This window comes from Bacillus rossius (assembly GCF_032445375.1).
Source record: "Bacillus rossius redtenbacheri isolate Brsri chromosome 9 unlocalized genomic scaffold, Brsri_v3 Brsri_v3_scf9_1, whole genome shotgun sequence".
NCBI classification, from domain to species: domain Eukaryota; kingdom Metazoa; phylum Arthropoda; class Insecta; order Phasmatodea; family Bacillidae; genus Bacillus; species Bacillus rossius.
The window spans coordinates 13327667-13351871 of NW_026962012.1; the positions used below are offsets into that span (position 1 = coordinate 13327667).

Here is a 24205-nt window from a genome sequence, read left to right on the forward strand (position 1 = left end):
CTTCCCCCCTGCCAGGTTCCCCAGGTTACGGACAGAAGCACGGGACTATTGTGCTGGCTTGTTTGCCTGCCATCAGTCCACAGGCCTCGAACCAGGAGCCGGGAAGAACCTCCTTCTTGCTGTCATTTATAAATCGTTACCGTGAAGAATGTTATTTGTTCAGTGTTAGCGAAAACCGTCTTCTTTTATTTGGACGGTCTCCGGGTAAAAAGTAACAAGCCAAGAATTCACTTTTTGCATGAGAAACAAAAAACTCTTAGATAAAAATTGAATTTAAATACTTAAATTTTTCTTGAATTATTCTTTTATTTAACAACATAGTTGCAAATGATTAAAATGCATTACATATTCTAAGTATACTCAAGAGGGTGTGTCCATGGTAACTCACGTTACGGTTTGACAATTAATTTGAAGTATATTGTGTTGTTATTCTCATTCTAAGACAAGGAAAATGTTTAAAAATGTAAGAAAACATCCATTTTGCATTTATGAAGAATATCCTCAATTTTCATGTACTTCTGATTAATATTGCACTTAATAATAAACCAAATTGTCTAGTAACTCACGTTACATAAAAGGGACATCACATTCTCAAATTATATATCCGATGATAATTCTCTGCTAATATAGTCAGTTTAAAAATTAAATGCTATTTATCATGCCAAATATACAGTTTAAAATTTCAATCAGTAAAGTTACAGAATCATATATAATACCTCAATTGTCAAAATGAAAATGTAAGCATTAACATGTTGGTAACTCACGTTACGGTAACTAACGTTACATTTTGTCTACATATCAATTTTGGATTTAAAACTTTAAAGCACAAATAAAACAAACAAAAAATTAATTAAAGGTGCTTTGTCAATGCATTAGGCCTACTGTATAAATGAGTTGGTATTGTGATACTACAACTTATGTAATAAAAATTTCTATTTTCTATCATATCTGTATGCACAGTCTTATCATTAGAAAGAACTACTTTTCTTTGATAATATTTTTCTTGAATTTGTAATGCATCCGCTTTCCTCTCATGACAATTTATGGACAATGTAAAACTTTGACAATTAGATTTTCTTTAACAAAAGTGATGTCTTCATCAGTTTTAAAAACTTGCTTGCTGCTGTTGACACTCTTAAGAGACATTATCTTGACGTACTGCTCATCGATTTCGCTTTGACATATTGCCACATATCGAAACTTAATATGCGAGTTTTTCTCTTCACTGAATTCAACAAGAACAAAACTTCCATTTGTTATTGCAACTTTTGAGATGGAACCCACCGGTTCCACATCATCATCATCAGATGAGTTATCTTCACTGTCATATATAAGGTTATAAACCGGAACTCTCTGTGATTTTTTTTCAGAGTTTGAAGGAAAACTAGAAATTGACTGTGAAATTTTGTTTGTGAGGGCATAGGTCTTCAAGCATTTCTTTTCCCAAATGATGCTATGCGCTTTGTAATTCCTGGAACAGTGTTAGCCTCCTCAAATATGCTTTTCACGTCCAGTTGCTTATTCAGCGAATCAATTTCGTCAACAGACATGTGCAATACAGTGAGTGACATTACTGACGTGCTTCGCTAAGCTGCAAAAATCAGAAGCATTATAAATAACACCTTTTCCACTCAACACTGCCTGTCGTACTTGCCTCTTAACAGATCCTCCAATACCGTCTACCGGTCCCTTACCATGTGATGTTGCAAAATAATTCCACATGATTTTCTTCTTGTGTCTCTTTTCAAGAGGCTTCAAGCTGGCAGCAATAAATTTATTCTTGAATTTAGAACTTTGTCCATCTGACCATACTCTGACTTCACTTACTTCTGTGGGAATCTCATCAAAAATTCTGGACATGTAGGCAACAATGGTATCTTTTGAAAGATTTAAATTATCAGAAACAATAACAATAGGGTGCTGCTTTCCTTCACAGCACAGACTACAAGTGAACAAAGATACTTGTGGCTGGTTCCAATGATAACTTTGTATTTCCTGTTGGGAAATGCAAGTTAATTTTTCGAGAAGTCTACCTGTACCAGTGCAATTTTCTTGTCGTGGTGTGGAGAGGCAGTCTTAGATCGGTCAATTCGATAACTATTAGTTTGTTCCCTTTTTGTGTATGAATGTTTTAGAAATTCATTACAAATACTGTTGATATATGCTACGAGTGTTTGTGCGCTGTCATCCTCTACAACCTTGCGTAGACCTTCTGGGAGCTCTTTCCAAACATGCCACTTGGCGTCACATGACGCACCATTCTCCTCTAACAGTTTTGTCATACACTTATGGAGCTTATTTTTACAGTCTTCACAATTACTTAGCCAGCAATCTTCTCTGTGAGGTTGACAGAGATATTTATCCCAGAAATTTTGAGTGTACTTGGGAAAGCAAGGAAAAGTAGAATGCAAGGCATTTATAGCCAAAATGAAATTTTCATGGTATTTGCATAAACAAACGTTCTGTGGCAACCTACTGGAATATTTTACATGTTTAGGTCGCAGTTCGCTAAATTTGCTTTTACCAATTATAGTCTCTCTATTCTCTTCGCAAAACAAAGCATGAGTTTCACGAATTGATGAGAAAAGGTGTCAAATTTGGAGCTTTTGTTTAGAACCATCACTATGCTTTACTGTTGTTACATCTTTCAGACCAGGGGCTAGTCTACTAATGTCATCACATTCATAAAACTCAATGACTTTACTAATAGTCTCTGAACTTAAAGCCAATGAATTTGTGTGCTTCGTTTGATTAATATCGTTGATGCCTGGGATGGATTCAAACAATTTCTTTACTACATATGCTTTCTTACGTGGTGATGATTAATAATATTGCAAAATTTGTAATTAAAAAAGTTATAATAAGAAAATAAAAAATAATAACTGATGACATATTATTAGTACACATGTATAATATAGGTATATTTAAGAGTACTGAAAAATAGTACTCACTTCGGAGCGCTGTAAAACCTTAGCTATTGACTTAATGAAAAAATGATGCGAATAAAAGTTGTTCCTCAAAAAACGATCTACAAAAATGGTCAGATATCATTTTTTCGTAAAATGATAAAAACAAAAGTTATATCGAAAAATATAAATTTTTTTCTCGAATTTCTGAAGATTATCGCTTATAACTTTTTTATTTATAGTTCTACGACAAAACGTTACTGGACCAAAGTTGTAGAGAATTTAATTTGCAACAAAAAATGTTAACAAATTGTTTTTATCAAATAAATAGTTTAAGAGATATATCGTAAAAAAACATTTCAACCCCTATTTTCAAGATGGCGGCCGTGGGACAAGGGTGGCGACCCCACAAACTTGGTTTTAGCTTTACACTGACCCCCCCTACACATCAAAAAAATAAAATTGCGTCCTCTAAAAAACGCAAGGTAAGGCCTAAAAAATGTAACATTTCAATGGACTAGTTTTATAATAGAACATCTTAGTAGGTAGGTCATAGACACACAAGCAATGAGTTTGTGTAATTTCTCTATGTCCGACACACGAACATATAGTATCCTCCCTGACGAACCCATCCTCATAGTGAAGCACGCGGCTGCTAGCGAACTAAAGACTCTAAAAAAAGTTTAGTACTTCGTCAATAAATGCCGTGACCTTGAATTTGTAACGTGCTGTAATTTGGTGCGTCCATAACGACTTGCCTCTAGGGGTTACCTGCCTTCCCACAAAATGAAACTGAAGATTGGCGTCTAGATTTTGCTGATGCGTAGCCTCGATGCACCGAGATTGTGCAATCAATGTGTCGCACGTCTGTAGTGGCGCTGGATTTAGATATAATTTTCACAAGTCCGAAACGAACGAATTTTATCGTTCTGACTTATTATTATTTCTGATTTATTAGAAGTTGTCACGTCAAAAAAAAAGACTAATGGTCGCTTGCCGGGTCGAGTTAAGTAAAATCTAATCTGAATTGTCGCAGTTTAGTCAGTTCCTCGACATCAAGTCATGACTTGTCCAAGAAATAAATATCAATGGGTTTTTACAAAATAACAAAATGTATTTTGGTACTATTGCGTTGTTACACAAACATGACAGTAAAATCGTACAATTTTTTTTAACATACTAACAGTCTGAATATCAGTACGAACCCAGTATCCACACTAAGATCCTCTTTTAGTTACGACACACACATACGTTGTTAGCTAGCTGAATTTCAGCCGGTAGATTCGTAGATCGTCGTATCCAGGATCTAGGGGGGTAAGTTCTCAATGGAAGAACAGCGACATGATAGCTGTAAGAAATTTCTAAAGACTGCCACTCAAAGCTTCTGCATCTGGAACTGGAATTCAGGGAATCAAGTGGGAGCTGCAATATCCTATGTTATAAATTGACAATTTGCATATGTACGAAGTACATCATTTCAAACCCTCTTTGCCTGATTGTAACCCCGCGTTTAAAGAGCTGTGATAGTCGATAAGCTCAACGTGAAGCCACGTGTGTATGACAGCTCGGCGGGCCTCGCTGGTGTTCGGTCCTGGGTGGGGGCGGTTGTCTGTATCGACCGCGGCGGTCCGCCCCCGGGGGCGGTGGTATGGCGGGGGCCGCCAACTTGCCGAGATCCCCTCAAACACCCCCCCTCCCTTCTTTCCTTCTCGACGGCAATGGAGCCGAGGGTAAGTACTGCTCATTAACTCTGATGAAGGTTCACTGCCACTCAATAAACTTATGCCAGCGTATGCGTTGCCAGACATGCGTACCGTTATGAGGAGTTTAAGCTATAGTTCAGTATACAAGACGGGAACATGCTGTTTATAGTGTTTTACAGTTCAAGGTCACTGGCAAGGAATGCGAAACGTACAAAACAATGCCCCATCCATGTTATATTACGAATGTATGTCATTTTATTAATTTGAAGATATGTTTAGTGAGCATATTAATATAAATATTATTGCTTGCAAATAGCAGTAATACTGCAGTTTATTTATTTTTCAATGAATATCAGTATATTTTAAATATTGTTTTACAATGTTTGCGTTTGATGAATTTAAGACACATATTGTACGAAATGCCACAACAATTTTATCTCTGAAAATTTGTAAAGAAAGTTGAAAATTTTATATGTATTAACAACTCATTGTGGTTGCGAGTACTAAACTAGTGAAGTCGAGTGAATCCGAATTGAATAACAAGTGTATAACGTGACTTTTTCAAACACAGACTATTGTTATTTTATGTATTTGCAAAAAGCCGTGCTTCAGATGTGATGTATTGTTACGATTTATAATGTGGAGAGAACTGGGTTTGTTAAATGGATAGCCCACTTTGAAGTTTTATTACACTTTCATCGATTTCTAATATCTACATTAATAATAAATAATTGTACTTAAAAATGTCCCATCACATATCACTGATTTTTAAAAATGTTTATTCGCAAGTCACTCAATCTCTGTCAAGTTTCGCAGTTTTGACTCCTCGCTGGAGCTAGGCTCAACAGTGATTCGCCCCTTATTTCGCGCCTGTACACACACACACAGTCTCGCGCCACTCTCGCCGATGGCGCACTTGCCTTCACTCTCGGAACTCGCCCGGAACTCATCGTGGAACTCACGCGGAACTCACGCAAAACTCTGTCGCCAAACTGTCGTGGAGGCTGGCATCGCTTTTCAAGTACCTCAGGGGCGCCATTCTCGAACCGACGAGAGCGACAGTGAAGATCGCGTCCTCCTGGGCCGACCCGACGCCCGAAACATCGAGAAAGGCGGTGTTTATTCTCGCCACTCCGCGCGGAGACCCGCGGAATTCCCCAATGGGATAGCGCGATAGGTAACAGCGCCGAGGAGGCAGGACGATGCTAGGGTAGTGGAGGGAGGAAAGGGGTAGCGACGACCCTTGTAATCCGGCCAGGCATGCGTGGCATGCCCCACGTCAGTGGACGGCACGTGACGCCAGTGGCCGTGCAGGGCCGCCAGCCAGCCCCGAACCTGGCATAGCGGTCTGGTCACTCGCATTCGTAACAGTGTGTATTTATCTGATGTATGCCTGTGTGTATTTATCTGATGTATGACTGTGAATAATTGTAATGTATTAGTGGTTGTCTTGTCGACATCGCAACGAGATGAGAATGGAGCAGTGTCGGAATCGCCGTCACGGGAGGGCGGGCCAGTCGGGAAGCCTACGATTCACTCGTCCTTCTGGACATATCCGAATGGGAAGGCTTCATTTCACAGACGAGAGAGCCACACCCGAAGTTCCCCGAAGTTCATGCTTGCTTTTTTTTTTTCCCCGTACCGCAACAGGTTATTTGTTTGGGATGTAGCTTACTCATACGTCATACGCCGTTCCATCTCATTGTATAAACCGGTGTGGCATTAAATGTTGCGGTCGATTAGGATAGGCTAGCTACATTATAAATACTTTAAAACATTGTGGATGGTTGGTTATATTAGGTAAGTATAGCTACATTAAAAATACTGTAAAACATTTTATGGTTGCTTACCAAATAACTTTTTAATATGTAGCTATCCAGGGCTAGGAAACCGTTTACATGATTTCACAGTATCTTTAATGTAGCTATCCTAACCTAATTGACCATTAGTTATCATGAGTTGTCCAAAATAAACATTCACGGACACACGGCAAACGAAAAATATGGCGGCGTACAAATAAATACCGTTGCCTTGTTTACGGTCTTTCCTTTTATCAACACCGCCATATTTATTTACAATGAACAAAAAAAAACTGAAGATGCACTATCGGGCGTTTGGCTCTCTCGTCTGTGAAAAGAAGTCTTCCCACACATCACGAAGTTGCACGAACGTGAGTATTCGGGTATGTCCAGAAGGACGAGTTAATCGTAGGCTTCCCCGGACCAGTCGCCCCAGCTTGTTCTCCACGTCGCGTGCTCGCATTGTCGACTCCACTCCATTAACACTGTTAGCAGTTACAGTCAATTCACCGAATTATCAAGGAAGCAACTAACGAAGTAGTTTCAGATAACATAATCTTCGTAAAAAACTATACGCCCTATTCCGTTGCTCCTATTTCCGTGCTCCGCTGTGAAAAAAGGTGAACAGGCAGGTTTTTGTTGGCATACCAAGATAAGTCTTGTGGATTCATGATCAGTGTAAGTGAAATCATTGTCCGTTAATTTTCTAAAATAACCGTGTATTTACGTATTTCCCTGGTAATTTTTAATCGACGTTCTTGGTAAATCTAAGGTGAAAATGTTGGACAGTGTACTCTTGCGTGCTGCCAGGGGCACGACCTTGCCAAACGAGTGTGAGGCGTGTGCGGCACAGAGTTGTGGCTGACTCTATGTTTTACCGCTTGTGTCAATCCTATCAAGAATTCCTTTGTATTGGTGACGGTTTCATTTACGCAATGCAATAGTTTCACGTGCAGCACCTGCATGTATCATTATTATGTCGTTTGCAGTGCTGATACTGATGCGCGGCGGAAAGTTACCCAAAGTAGATCTCGAGCAAAGGTTTTAAAAAGTGCATGACAGAACATGGAGCAAGTTGAGATGATGTCGGCCATACGGTTCACCTCGTCGGGGCGAGGTGGTGGGGGAACTGGGCATAACGACTCTGAACATCTGCACTGCGCGTTTCGTAATCGATTCGGACTGCAAGAAAGAGCGAGAAAGAAAGAAAAAGAGGGGGGAGGAGGACAATAAACCCCGACGTCCAGGACTGCATAGGACGTGGAGCAGCACTCTGCCGTCGTATCACGAGTTCGGGGTGGGGGAATAAAAGGGGCAGAGTTTTAAGACCTCCCCAAAACGTTGCTACCCGTTGGCCGAACGGGCACGCGATGCTTAACCAAGAAGCGTGTGCGTTAATCATAAGTATATTCATGTCGATCTTAAAAAATTTTCTTGTCAACGATAGTTCGACAAGTCATGTCATACGGAATTTGGCGTTATAATGGATATTTCAGGTAAATAACACTCTCCTTTCTTAAAGCACCAATTTTGGAATGACAACTTACACGTCAGCGCGTTAGTTTGGATCCGTGTCATATTAAGGCGCGGACGTGGTGTCGGTATGTTACCCTCGACATGTTGAAACCAAGTTCCTAAAATAATTCGACCCTCCCATATCGGCATGTCGACATGCCTGCCAGGTAGCAGAGCATGTTCCCAGCCTTCTCCCGGACCGGCTGGGTGCATTTGACGGGATGCAGACCCGCAGACGTAAACCTCGAAAGCGTTTGAAAGCCTATCAACTGTATTATGAGAAAACGTCCCTCTTCGAATATAGCATTGAAGAAAAAATTCGCATCTCTAAAGTAGTATATATTTATTAAGTTTTGAAAACTTATTTTATTTAGTGAAAACTATTTTTTTTTTTAACTGGTGGTTCTGTCGTCTCGGTTAGGTATTTATTTTTCGACACAGAATCTTATCAATGTTGATTTATGTACAACTAAACACGAGCCCATCCGAGGAATACGCAGTGCCGTATTTGCAGCGAACCAGGCCGCGACATAGCCCGTTGTTGCCCGCGCGCGGCAGTGTTGCCCCCACCTGGCTCGTCCATCTGAAATATTACCCCGAGGAGGTGCATCTATCCCAGCGCCACGTGTTGCCTAGGCGACACGCCTCTTGTTTGTTGACCCCGGCTGTTCCCGCCGTAGTGTCAGCTCCATTTGCTTAGCTGCACATCGATCTTGTTCGGTTTGATCGAGTATTTTCAGAACAAGCAAGTATAGTTTTATATTTGCGGCAGCTTAAAAAAAAAACAACTTAACGTTTACATGTGTATGATTAAATGTTTAAGCCTGTTTTCATTGACTTATACAAACCTGTATTAGCAAGAAATTACTTAAAACATAATTTAGAAACTACTACTTCGTAATCTTGACGATCTATTTACTTTTTTTTCTTTCTGGAAATACACTATTTTTTAAACTGTGAAATGTTTCCAGCTCCGGTTAATAAACTTTTTTTTTTTTAATTTTGGATATGTTTGTTTCTCCGTATATTTGTTTACAAGTGTTGGTTTACTGCTGTTTTACAAGTTATTTACTACTGTATTCAAGTTACCTTAAGATCACGCAGTGGAAAATACGTAGTTATCGATTTTGCAAGTATGGGTACAATAAACGTTCACCGTAATAAGGCTAATGTGTTAGGTTTTCAAAAGCGCATTGGCCATCTACCTGACTTTGGAGTGGGAAGGCATTACTTTCGGGCCCGTCCTGCCTTAGTTGGTTTTCTGTTAAGAACATTTCGATACGGTCCGGTACTCATGATTCTATGTTTTAAGGACTTAAGTTCCTGCGCTGTAAACAATTTGTGCCAAATTTCACATTCGGTATAATTGTATTTTTACATTTCATCGTGTTATTTGTAAAAACGCATACAGTTTGTATACTTTTACACATTCCAAGTGTAAAATTACCAATATGTCGTTTAATTTTCACACCAAATATAGATTTCAGTGTAAAATAACTATTATTCAGCTGTTCAGTATTCATTTTTTTAGAATAAACATTACTGTGCCCCGTAAACATCTTATTTGGTATATTTAGCAATGTGTTGTGAGTACATTTTACTCTTATAGTGTTGAGACCACGTATAGTGTTGTCGTGTGTTATGGAGACACGCGCAGATTTCTTCAAATATTTTCCATTCGCCTTTGAGGAAGACATCGTTACGTCGCCACCAACACGCTGCCTTCTTGCCGCGGGGGAAGGGTGGAGGTAGGGGGTAAGAACGAGTCTCCAGTGAGCTGGGCTTGGCCCCAGGCGAGATGTGCGCAAGACAGCATCCGGGCGATCGATGGACCGCCGAGGGAGGCGCCAAGCGGCCCGGCCTGGTCCTAGGCCGATCCCTGCGGCACTTTGTCCTGGCTCTGGACCCAGCTCACCTTTACACCTCACCAAATTTACTCTCTGTAAAATACGATTTTTTTGACGTGAATACGTCTTTAAAATAGTGGGAGGCAATTCAAAAAACGAATGATAACAAAATCGGGGGAAACAGTTTGATGTTGCAGCTACATATCTATCAACTCCATCAAAAATTTAATTACACCACTGTATAGTTAAAGACCAAATAATTCGTTACGCTAAGTGAGGACTGTGACGCATCGCGCGCGGAATTTGAGGTCATTTTTGCTGCGTTCCGAGATTTCCATTTCGTATTGACTTTTGACTCGGAGAAGCTACGACGTTCGTTTGAGTTTCAATCGTCAGCTCTCGGCAAAATCTATCGATTGCATATATAAATCATTAGTGTAAAATAGTTATACAGTTAATATATATGGCGTTAAAATAACAAAAAAAAAAAAACATGGAAACCCGAAGGACTTCTTTGTGTTCAAACATGATTATAACATACATAAAATAAAGTATTTTATATTTTGTATAAAAAATATTACCTGTTGCGTACACGTATTCACGTACAACACACGGCCATGTCCATGAAACAGCCACACCCCATTTTTTTCATAACGTCTGAAGTGTAAATAATATTTCAGCGAAATTTCAGTAGATTACTGTAAAGAGCTTGTTAATAAAATACTGGAATTAATATATTTTTATTGTTTTAAGTTTTCCGTCCACGCCTTTTATTGCGAATAATTTATTCACATGACCCGAGGCAGTTTTGCGTCTAATGCGACGTGCAGTGTGTGTGATGTCCGACAGGGCCGACAATGATGGATAGAACTACGAAACGGCATTTTTTTAGTCGCTGAAAGCCGCCTGTTGAATTGCGCGGTCTCAATTGGATGTTTGTAGCGTTACAGTGGGCTTGCGTTTCTTGTATATTTAATAATTATGAAAATACGCCAAAGAATATTAAAATTGTGTGCAGTTGCTAAAAACGCGCGTCAAATGTTTTTGCTAATAATACTTCACGCTAGTCAGGATATTGTGTGTGACTGTCGGGGATGCGAGGCGTGTATTTTATTTGTTTCTTTTTTTTTTTAACGTTGGTGCTTATTGATGTCACTCATTGACATTAAAATTATTGCTGCCATAAAGTAACCGGGTTCGTTGCCTTAGCTTCAATTACACAGAGCGAGTTTACTTGCTTCTCGGCTGCGAACAAACTCGCTCAGTGCAGTCACGCAAACTCGCTACTCGCTTACCATGACAGTATTTTTATTGGTTATTGAAATCATATTACGAAATTAAAAATATGTATAAAAATTGCATTGGTATGATATATTGATAAAACTATTTTTTTAAAAATACCTATAGAGCAACTTGATTCAAAAATAAAAGCTTACCTCACGGTAAACGGGTTGTAAGATGTGTTCAACTCGCCCTGTGTAGTGGACGCCCGCCTCTCTAATGGCATTGCGCTCAACAGCGCGAACTAGTCCATCGCGAGAATGTTGAAGACTTAACATAACCTCACTTCAGCGCGTTCAAGCAACATTCGAGAATATTTTACGCAGCTGTGATTTCGCGTATGTTTATGTATTAAGGAGTAATTTTTTTTTATTATGCAAGAAGTAGGTTTGAAAACATTCGATAAAACATGCATTTAAAACCTGCATGGATGATAAAGGAAGATGTGCCAAAACATTTGAAAGCGAAATAAGGTTGTCGTAAATCAACTCGTCCTCATGTATACGTTGATTTTTTTTAGTTGTGTGTTTGTGACGCGCATGTTCTCTCGCGTGTTGATTGGCTCGCAGCTACCTTGCCTTCGGGAGGGAAAAAGGGGGGGGGGAGATGTGGGCGACGCAGTGCTGCCAACGGGCCATATCTCTCGCCCGCCGGCCAGCGTCTCCCGGGGGAAATCTGGCCCGGGTTGGTTGGCAGGACTGCGTGCTTGCATTCCTGACCAGACATATATGTGTATATTAATATTTCCTGTGGCTCCGCGCTCAACCCTGTGATCTGCTGGGAAATTAGATATGACGAGTAGAATTTTTTCAGGATTAAATTGTATATTTGCATACCAAGAACTACTACATGCTATCTAAACGTAAATATAGTAATTCGTTTGTAGGTTTATAATTGACCCAGCTTCACAACGTTTAAAATACTAAAAGCTTTAAATATATATATTTTTATGTGTGGAAAGGAAATAATTTAAGTCTTGTCCGGGAGCTTACTTCCAAGACAGTGATTCGTCTGGTAAACATTATAAAGCAAAACGAAGGGCGTTTTCGCGTTTTTCTCTTACACGCTATGTTGGTTATTTGGTTTTCCTGTCATTTTTATTGTTTGAGCGCTTGTGCAAAATAATCATGATAACTCTCCCGCATTTTGTGTTTCGTTTCAAATCTTCTTCACAGTTTGTTCACTGCCCTAATATTGTCGGATAGCGGTTAAATATCAAGAAAGTTTTATTTTATGATTTTGACTGCAGCCCGGAAATAACGTTACGTGAATAAACGATAAACGCAGGGGAACTATCGAGAGAGAGTGAGTGAGTGAGTGAGTGAGAGAGAGAAAACGCTTCCAGGGAAATCCCTTGATTTATGGTAGTGACAAGAAGGCGATGTAACCAACTCGGCGTGTGTTCACACACCCCGGCAGTGCGGTGGTAGCGACCGCTTGCAGACCCTCAGCGGTCTCTGTCTGGCGCGCACGGCCGGTCTCTCTGTGGGCAACACCGCGCTGGCCAGCAGAGGACTACACGGTCATGCCTTCTTATTGTTTCACAGACGAGAGAGCCAAACGCCCCATCGTGCATCTTCGGTTTTTTTTTTTGTTCATTGCAAATATTTTTAATGTAGCTATACTTACCTAATATAACCAACCATCCACAATGTTTTAAAGTATTTATAATGTAGCTAACCTATCCTAATCGACCGCAAAATTTAATGCCGCACCGGTTTATACAATGAGATAGAACGGGAAAAAACAGCGAGCATGAACTTCGGGGAACTTCGGGTGTGGCTTTCTCGTCTGTGAAATGAAGGCTACCCTTATTATTGCCCGTTAAAAATCAGCTTTGACCATGCACAAACTTTATCACTGAAAGTACGATTGAGTGCTCGGTCTCTGTTCTCGGGGCTGCGGAGTGTGCCTCGCAGGCCGCTGTTCACTCTTACATCACGCGGCACCCCCCACCTCGTGTAGACCAAGCCGTTGTGCGCCCTTGTTCGCTGCGTGTCGGATATAATTTTTTTCGTGTAATAAGGAAAGGTGAAAAAAAAATCATTTGTTCTGTGAACATGGCCCCCACATTTTATTACGGGTCCTGGACCCATGATCGGAGACGCCCCACCCCCCTTTCCACCCCCAATTTTACAGTCACGTGCCACATTATAATTGCATGGTTATTTCACACCTACACTCCTTTTTGAATGTTATTTAACCTAAAAATACAGGGCAAAATTATTGTTACTATTTTATATAAGTTCAAACTAAGCGTTATTTATATGATTACTTTGCTTTAAAATAGCCACAGCGAGTATGTATATGAGATAAAAATAAACAGGGCTGGGCCCGGGTCTGGTAGGGACCCAGGGGTCCACCCAGCCCCACCCTTGTGGCGGCCATGTCTGTGAATGCTGTCATGGTTACAAAGTTTCATTTTCTGCTAGCTTAAAACTGCTGAGCTAAGTACACGATAGTTACAATAAATAAGCTGTAATATTACAGATATTGGAATATGTGAACATACATGAAAGTAACTGTTTCGCAACAAAAATTTCCTCGGTAATACCGGTTTCGAATATCTTTGCCCGGAGCATTTAATGCTTTGTGGTGTCCCAGTACACATACATTAGTAAAAGTTATTTCTATCAACCGTGCCGTGAAAGGCTTTTCAGTATTAACTGCGCACACTTATAAGCATAATAATAAAACAAAGTATTAAAATTTTTAAACATCCGATTATATTTTCCATGGTTTAATAAAAATTACGCTTGTACAAAACATCAATCAAAATCAAAAACTATGCTGCAATTTTTGCAAGCGCGGTAAGAAATATTCATAATTGTTTTACATGAACGTATTTCACAGATGAAAAATAATAATGTGTTGTACAAATTTACATTATTTTTCTTGTAATATTACAAAATGTTTCTTTGGGAACTGGTTTCCAAATGAACCTTTTGTGAAAGAACAAAAATATTTTTTCTGTGCACCAAACTAGTCAGAAAAAGAAATAACAGCACAGACGAAAAACAACTGGCTGACAACGAGACAATTGAAACAATAACATTGAAACAGCACTACTGCTGTAAAACACAGCGAGATGATACCACAGAGATGATCTGGACGACATCACGCGCAAAGTCAGTGCGATTACTGTGAGGAAACAGTAGCGACGTTTCGAGGGACTAAACATCTGCTCCCGCCATCAAGCCCGGGCCGTGTAGGCTCAGTGAAATTGTTATACATTGTTGTGGTTTGAGGATGAGAGTGGCTTTATACACGAAGAGATACTGCGTCAGATCTGGGTGCGAATAGTTGAGGTGTAGGGGGAAGACGAGCTGGTGGACAGTGTGAAGCAAGAGGATCGTGGCCCTCCAACAGACGGCGACCACACACACTCACACACGCCCTTCTGCCGCACGGAGCCCAGCCTCGCCGCCGTGCGAACCACGAGCAACTCCATTGACAATGTCGACCGCTGCTCTCCCGCTGCGATCCAGATCGATCGCTTGTGACCGCTGTTTGCTCAAGATTACTCTAATGAAACACTGAGTCGATTACGGCGCGGTGGACAAATTTCCCTCGCCCAGTCGCTCCCGCTGCTAGCAGCACACGTCTAAATCATTTTCTTTCATGGAAGTCGCTGCTTGTTGTCCGCAAATATCAACAATTTCTATTGGTTCAACATCTTCATAAACCATTTTCTGTTCACTTAATGTTTACCTCTCTAGCATTTCTTGAGTGTCATCATCAAACAGTGTCGAGAAATCTTATTCACCGACTGACGAGTTACTATCATGTAGAGAAATTTCGCAATCACTGTCTTCAGAAGTGTCACTTTTCTGCTTCATTTTCATTTTCTTGACTGATTGTTTTAAAATTTAGTAAAAGGTCGTGTCTGTGAACCGTTCCCTGAATAGCCTTCCACTATTAACTGCTCACATTAGTAAGCATAATGTTGGATCAGTGTTTCAGCTGTAGTGTATTAATAATACTGAACGCATTTGTCACAAGTGCCCTCCCGTGGTCTTTCAAAAAAAAGTACATCGTATTCGAGCTGCAGGATTGGAAATGATTTTTTAAAATTGTTTTAAGTGTGATGCGGTTGAAGAAGCCACGTTAACAGAGCCCCCGTGCCGTTGGTCCTCCTCGGTGACGTCACAAAGCCGCGCACAATGGGCAAAGGCAGGTCCTGAGTGTCCTCTAGAGTCCTGCGGGAGTTTCCCTTTACCCTCTGCCTGCATCTCTTGTGCGTTCTCTCTCCCTCTCCATCCGTCGCTCTCTGTCGTCGTCGGCTGGCATTGACGTCACGAGCAGCGCCCTCTCCACACCCCCCCCCCCCCCCCCCCGCTTCTGCAGTCAGCGTCCAGGGACCCAGGTTCTCGCTCCGACTGTTCACAAACCTCTCAACATTTACTAAAAGTATCTGATCACACCAATATCATTGAACAGCCATTGCACTTGTATTTACAAGATTCCTTTCGTCTCCAATGTGTACTTTGAGAACAGTGAAAAAGGCCAAAGTGTTTTTTTGTATGAAAAATTCTACACACAGTGTTGAAAGTGGTATAGGAAAGTGCAGGATCTGACGGATCCAGAAGGGGAGGGGGCATAGCGGCATAACCCCCCCCCCCCCTTCCGAACCGTGAATGATTTTTAAATTTTCTACAAATTCCTTATTATTGATTACCAAACTTACTTTAGTATCAGTTTACTGCAGTGCTATAGATAACAGGATGTTTTTGAACCACAAATAAAATGTGCTAAATATTTCAATTATGAATGTACTGAAATTGTATAAGAATTTTTAATTTGGCTCTCCCCTTACCATTTTGGATCCGCCCTTGAGTGCAGGAGCCTTTTTCTTTAATATTCCATTATAAAAATTCCGGGTCACCGCTTTAAGTGTCACAGGGGCGCATTATCGACGCGAAGACTGCACGCCAGTTTGGTGGCTGGCGCATAGAGGCTATAGTGCTTGAGATGCGCGAGCCAGCGTCGCCCTTAGCTCCCCCGAGTTTTTGAGCTCGTGCGCCGAGCCAGGCGGCCCCTTTAACGTCCCTTCAGCTCCTTGAGCTGAGGTACTTGGAGTCGGTGGGGTATCAGGGTATCTTGACTATATCAAGGCTGCAGGTACCATGACAAATAATTGGAGTATCATATACCGATCTCACATGAGGTAAAAATAGTTTTTTTTAATGTTTTTAGTGTAAGTTTTTGGCTCATATGACTGGAGAAAGCTTGTCAGCGATCCCCCATCGCAATGCCGGTTGGGTGGTACTAGCCGGGAGAGCTAGGCGGGGTGGGTAGGCCCCTCCTGATGACTTGAGGAATTCCAAGGTGATGTGCTAGGTTGGGTGAACACCGGCTAATGCCCAGATGTAAGACTATGAGCTTGAGTCGACTGACTAGTTCAGCAAAATGTTACAACCGCTACGTGTCGGTCTCCCTAGCCCATGGGGTCGTGGGGCGGCGGGGCTTGGTTACTAAGAGCTTGCACTAGTCGGTAAGAATTGTGAAGACGTAAAACCATGTTTTACGTACCTTCCCAGAAACTTTGTGCTTGAATTTTATGTTTAGTCTTATGGTATCTTTTTAAAGATAGAAATGCTGGAACAGGAATTTTAACTTTAACATTTTATATATGTGTGTGGTTTACTGATTATCGTATCGAATGTTATAATCTAAAACGTAGGTTTCTTTAGTGGCCAGACACTAATAATTTATTGGCGTTTTGGTCGGGGCCACGCACTTGAAAACGATGTGCTCAACATTTTGGCCTGTGTGCTACAGCCATCCTCACGGGCGAAAAACATCTGTTACTGTTGCTGTTGGCAATCACTCTTGAGGATGGCTGCAACAAGACATGCCAAAACGTAGGGCACATCTTTTTCAAGGACGTGGCCTTGATCTAGAGGCCAATAAGTTGTTAGAATGTTAGAACTTTCGTTGAGGTAGAGATAGTTTTGTTCACTCGGTAAAACTACAGGGTCACTGCTTAATGGTTTTCAGAAGCGTGTCGCCGACGAATAGGCTCCACTTCATTTTCGGGTCTCGCACAGAGGTGATGAATGTACGTGACAATGTCGCCCTTAGCGATGTCGCTATTTACACTTTCCAGTGTTGTATACCAGCACGGGCGCATAATTGGCCATGTTCGAAGTTATATTTTGGGCGTTTGTGTGAATAAATTAGATTTTTCTTTGAAATTTTATCGAAAGAGTTCAGACCACATAATACAGATTTCGTCCAGTGAAATCAATTATAATCTACCCGTAATGCGCCAAGCACAGTTTTGGGTTTATATGCATGTCCAGGCATCATCGCAATCGTTTGCTGAACATCTGTTTGAGTGCTAATACTCATACGAGTCTCCAAACTAAACCGAGATGACAAAATTTCTGCGGGTAGTTTTGCAGTAGGCACACGGACTTCACCTTTGCAGTTTTTCGCGTGTCGTCTCAAACTTTCAATATGTGTGAACCAAACATGACTCTTATCGCAGCAATACTTCATGCAGGAAGAATTCTTAACGCATTTACTCTAGTATCTTCGTGCATCATGGGAAAATGCGAACGACATATCGCAGTAGCTGCAAGGATGTCTAGTCGATGAAGACGATTCTTTCAGACCTGAACCAGATGCTGATGTAACTGCTATTGTACCAATTCCCGGTGTACTCTGAAGCACATCGATGCATCGCTGTTGCAGCGAAACCTTTACTTTCTGCCGTGCAGCAGGGCCTTTGCATGTCTTCAAGGGTCTTTTCAAACTATCATTTCTTTCAATCTTCTTGCGGCGCTTTTTATAACTAAACATTTTGCGTGGAGGATTCTTAGTACATTCTCTATTCTCGTGTCGACGGGCATTACCGTTGTTAGAGAACATCCATCCACAGTGGCGACATCGATGCTGGGGAGGTGCCGATGCTCCTTCAGTGACATCGTTGATGCTAGAGGTACTGCAGCCATTGAAGTCATACATCAAGTTTTCTCCTGCAGAGGACACTGCACTCGTTAAACTCTCCTCTATTTTTGTCGTAGATGATGGTACACCTTCCATTGGGATCTACGTCACTGTCGTCGCTGCCATCAGGGTCCCCGCCGTCATCGTACACATTCCATCAGGATAGCCTTGGTCGTTGTCGGCATCACCGTCGTTAGGATCTGCGACGTCGTCGGTACAACTTCAATTGAATTCTGCGTTAATAATGGAAAAGACAACGTCGAGTATGTCAGACGATACAACTAGACGATCCTTACACCGCCGTAGCCAGTAACAAACGAAGAACCTCCATCGTCTGCACCGTGCTCATATACTGCATACTCCAGTGACTGTATTAGAATTTTTCTCCTGGTTGGCGTAATTGTAATTGCTATGCTGGCCTACACCTTTTATACCCCTTCGGGATATGGTGTTAAAAGGTGGCAAAATGTGTGGGTATGCGGGAATTACAAATTCGAATAACAGGTTTCATAATGTAACAGTTGGACTTAGCTTAGGCTATGCACAACAACATTTGATAGAATGAATGGAAGTGTCATAGTTTTTTTATATAAAAGTAAATTACAAATTAAAATTACAGGTATTTTATATATTTAAACAAAAATAATGTTTTTATTTAACACTTATGCGATCAGTTTGTAATGTTTACACCCTTGTACTAACTGCTCCCACATTTGTTCCTCCTCCATACCCACTACACCTTTAGGTGCAGAGATCGCAACCACAGCCCACGCGATCAAAGAGACAGTCCCGCCCCTCTGCAGCCGCTTCCAGAAACTTAATTAATTGGTTACCGTAGAACACATCCCGAAGTGTTACCAAATGTTTGGGTTCATCACCGCCAGAGTCCTAAACATATTGTGTTAAGGGGATTGGTGCACCAGCATCGTATTAAAAAAAACAAAAAAAACAACAATATATTTGTTAATGATTCAGCTGCTAGAGAAGATTTGAACCATTCTGGTGTAAAATTTATTTTATATTTTTTTATTTTAATTAAGTTATTGCTGATTTTCGGTAATTTTTTTAATTCAAGCTTTATTAAAAAATATAAAGAATTCAGTGGTAAAACTTTCGCAGATAAATTTTCAGACACGGGAGATATTACTGTGACCATTATTTTATCTGTAATCAGTATTAATTTAACGTATTTACAATTTGAATTTTAATAAATGAGCTGCTACGAAATTGCGTGATATTCATTTGCGAATTTAATAACATTCGCGTTTTCATTTGTAATTCAAACGCCTACATGTATGTCGGCTGAATGATTGACTTTATTTTAGTCTTTAGCTTATTGCAGTCGGACCTAAAGTAAAAACGTAGCTGTAGAAGTGAGCAGCGTGCAAGCTCGGATACGAGAAATTATGGAGCGCGCTGGACAGTAGTGACACCTTGCGACAGTTTTGCCAACTTTTTGCAGAGTGATCTCTCGTTCCCACCCTGCCTCAGCTGTCTGCTGTTTACGAATGGGAGACGGGATTTCGCGGGAAACTGATATGAAGGTCAACGTACTTATTTTCAGTAGATAAGAGAACGTGTTTGGTCTAGCTCGGCGTATAATTGAATGGTTATTCTCTGTTATTATTGAGCACAGTGATTTAGCTAGATGTTTTTTGATTTATTCAGGAATAAAATGCAAAAGAAACCTCCACCAAGCAGAGAACACCAAAGAACAAAACTATCGAAAGCCATTAGAGCGCTTAGAAAATAGAATAAAGAAAGATAAGAGATTATTTTATTATAGCTTTTTTTACCATATATTTATTTTTCAGAGTTGCGTATGTACAACGCGATGGACGCGATGCGACAACAAAAAGATGTGTAAAATTGTAAACATGTTTTTTTTTTTTCAGCAATGCGTGAACCATTCATAAACTATACTCAACATGTATCCGTATAATTACGTTTGATTTTTTTTTATGACAGGCATCAATGTTAACAAGTTTATTAAGCCACAATAGACTTTTTTTCAGAAAACTAAGTGTAGCAGAAAACACTCAACATAGTCTCACACAAAATCAGTTTACATGAATGCAGTTTTAAGAAGTAAGCTACGTAAATAATAGTTAAACATTATTTAATATCTGCTGGTAACGTTTCCAAAGTATCAGCTTCGCCTTCATTCACGAACAATATTCGTGAGCTTATTTATGTATTTTGCTGGCTATTCGTTGGTGACTGTTAGGACTGCAAAATTAGTAAATATTTTTCACCCTATCCTGAGTTAAATCTAAGTGTGCGCGGTTAGATGAGGACCTAGATGTGTCTCAGGCTTACGCCTTTACACTCTACTCATGCGGGGTATTAACCATGCGCGGAAGGGCGCGTTGCCATTGACCTGTAGGATAGTCTCAACAATCCTTTACGGACTCGAAAAATGTCACCTGCTCATTGGCTACTTGACTTGTGACAACTGTTTGTTGTAATGCCTGTGATTCATCGTTGATTTGGTTGAGGAGTTTTCAGTGATTCAGAGCCTCCCATTTAATTGTGGCCGAATTGAAGAAGCAGTACACATGTTACATGCTTGAATTCATAGCGAACGGAAACCACAAATATTTACTGATGTAGTGGTTGGTAAAAAAAAAATCTTATTCGTATCGCGTCCATCGCTTCGCGCCATGTTGGCTCCTATATTATATGGATTTACAAAATATAACGATTCATTTACGACACTTAAGATAAGGTGTTTAGGATTTTAAGAATTCACTTGAATTAATATTTAAGAACATATTTCAGGATAACTTGTGAAGACGCTCGTACAGACGGCACCGGTTGTGATAACTCATTGTTACCAGAGCAGGGGCCATCTCGTGTACACGAAGTGGCATGTGAAACCTCAACATAACTCGTAAATCAATAAGTGTTACATTGAAATGTGTCCGCTACAAATGTTCAGGAATTATAATTTTGAAATCGAGTAGAAATATTCCTGCAATTAGCATTAGGTATATTTTAGTAGACATTGAAAGCGAATCATTAAGTAGCTTTAAAATCCAAATACCAGAATACAGATAGTCTGTAACAATACAGACCTCACCGACTAGATATGGTCCAGATTGTTAATACCTACTAACACATTTGTAAAAAACTGACTAGTTACTGAATATGTTGAAATTTTGTAAACCTGTTACTTTAGATGATTGGTGATGTAATAATGTCTCTTGGAAACTACATAAGATTTTAACTGCTTTTATTTCTCCATAAATTCGCAAATCACCATGGCGGCCATTTTACGATCACGATTTAGTTCTTAAATTTTAAATTAGTTTATTTGTTGAGAGCCTGGTACAATGTGTCTGACCACTAAAGCGATCCGAGCCGCGTAGTGTATACTACTGCGAGGTTGTCGAAGTAGGCTCGGGTCGGGACGAATTTCGCTGTTAAGAAACAAAAATTTTTAATACATGGAAAATTATCCCAAAGCAAAAATTTTGTACAGTAGTAGAATGAACATTTCTTAGTAACACGTCAAAAGTTTACCGATGAAACCTTGTGATCACACCAATAATGAGCAGTTGAGTCCTTAATGATAATTTCTACAATGATCCACAAAAATGTTTCGTAAATTTAATAACTTTAATAATTTTTTAAGCCGGTTCTCATTATGGCACCAAAGTAATATAAAAGAATGTCCTACATGGTAACTGTGATAAACACCTCAAAGTTTAAACGTCCTATTATTAAATTGGTAATTTTAATCATAAAAGGTAAGAAATATATATTTTTTTTATAGAAATTTGACTACATGTTACATAAATATGTTGAGCGTAGCGTCAAAATCACTTCATAAATATTGTCTGTGTGTTTTTTTTAAAGGTTGAAATGTGTATATTTTGAGTGTCTGGTACAATAGTCTGACCACTGATGTATTTCAAGCTGCGTAGTGTGTGTGCAGCAGTGTTAAAGTCGCTCGTGCTGGGACGTTTTTTGCTCCAGAAAACTAAGGTTTTTAATGTATGGTAATTCCAGACTGAATTTTACTCTTAAAGAATAAAAGTTTCCTAACTGCAAGTGATTTTTGCTGCAAACGTAGATAAAAATCTTCCAGGATGCGATTTGCTTAGGTAAAAATATTAGTATGATCGACTCTTTAATTTCTAAATTATAAATAAATAACAATAGAACTTCCCGGAAAGTTGTGATACTCTGACGATATTACGCGAGTAGCAGACCCGTAAGTGACTACATAGAAAGGCTATTTTCCTTGACCGTTAGGATTTCTGGGACGAACACCCTCTCACAGCTGGGGTCATAAAATAAGGTCAAACTCTTGCAAAAACATCCACCACCGCTCTTTGCCACTAGCAATTCAACGAAGTAAGCTAGGCGCAGCACTCCAATGAATTAACTTAGAAAAAAAATACTAAATATGTAATTCTATCAATACATTTTACAACACAACTTATATTTTATTTATTTTCTGGAAAACAATAATATTATCATACGAATTATGTTATAAAAGTGACAAAACTCAATAAGCACATTTACGGTGTATCGTTTTCTTCAATTGTTATGTAGTAAACTAATTTCATACAATTAAATATATATACTTTATAATATAGGCTACATTAAAATTTTGCACAGATCTGATCTAAAATAATATAATGTATTAGAAATAAAAAATAATTATATTTTTTGGTATTAAAATAATTTTTTATAATAAAATTTTTGTAACAAAATACGAACACACATATATAAAACAAGAGGTCCTCTAGAATTTTTATTTACAAGTTCCAAGCAGAAATTGTTTATTGTTAATTTTATTGTATCAATAATCATTCATATAAGAAAAAAGAATATGTACATCTCAATAGATAAAACATGAATATGCATTATATATATCATATGCATTAAATATATTTTAAGTTATCCCTAAATAAGACCAAGTTTATTGAGTGTCACAGTACGCAGCGTGTTTCAAAGCCCGCTGGCCGTGAAAGATCAGTACGGCCGCAGTACACTGAAACGCTCGGGCAGCTTTAATGAGGCAACTAATTATGCTAGACTCTTTATAAATATACTATCTTAAAGCTAAAAGTATAATTAAAAACATTTATTTAGACATTTTTTCGCATTGGGCTCTTCAAATCGGTGTAAAACGTATTTTTATCTGGGTGGCAAAAATAAAAATAAAATATATATGTCGTGAATTAATCGCTTTATATCATATCTTAAATATTAAAAATTTAAATTTTTTCTAACATTAATGGGTGTATTAAAGTTTCTAGATTATTTTGGTAAGTTTACGGACAGTCAAAATTAAAAACTGTATAAATGGGTAGCATTTTAATGGACTGATGCAAGTTGCTGTCACCTAGGACTTAAATGCAAATTTTCGGTGATAACGCACAAGGTCTACAGCGGTAAACTTTCGGTATGTTATTAAGCATAGTCAACTCTACCACAGTACAAAAATTCAGCTTTGGACAAACTTTTTCACAAGTTGTCTTGGTTTCCTGGAGTAACACGAAAGTCTACGCGGGGAAGGGCGGCTACCTGATCCGAGAATGAAGGATAGGGCGAGATGGGAAGCGAAGATAAGAGCTGGTTGGGTGTCCGTGTTGGAGAGAGAGAGAGAGAGAAAGGCGATATCGTGGAAGACCTTCGAAAGATTCCCGCTAGATGGCAGGCCTCAGAGCTGCAATCTTCGACAACCTCCCCACACGGAAGCTCTCTCGCCACTAACTTGCCAAATCTCACCCGCTAGCTTATATACGTGCTGGCTGGCCGTACAGTACCTAGTAATAAACAAGCATTTATAAAACACTTAAGCTCATTTCCAACAAATTCTGACGAACGACTGTTTTTTGTCCTGCACCAATCCCCTTAAGTCATCAGATAGGAACGTTAAGATTGCTAAAATTCATCTCAAATAATTATGTACTTTTTTTGGTTCTCTACTATTGGCTTTCGTGTTTGAAGAATGTAGATCAGTGAGAAACCCTCTACCAAAGAAGACTTTCATCGCAGCTACCTAGATGAGGCGTCTCACAAGTCACTGAACAAGCAAGCGCCTGTGGTCCGAGTGCGCATATGACCGTGTAGTTTATTGTAGAGGGTCGCTGAACCTAGGATTGCTTCCATGCCCTATAAAAATGGCTGGATCTGCACCTAATTTAACATGGAGATGGTGGCTATTTACGCATTACACCATG

General features: G+C 39.7%; 1 protein-coding gene across 3 annotated transcripts in view; it reads left to right on the forward strand.

The window, feature by feature from the left end:
* Positions 1 to 24205, forward strand: part of LOC134542647 (stress-activated protein kinase JNK) — a 427819-nt gene that overhangs the window by 287773 nt on the left and 115841 nt on the right. The window lies entirely within an intron of this gene.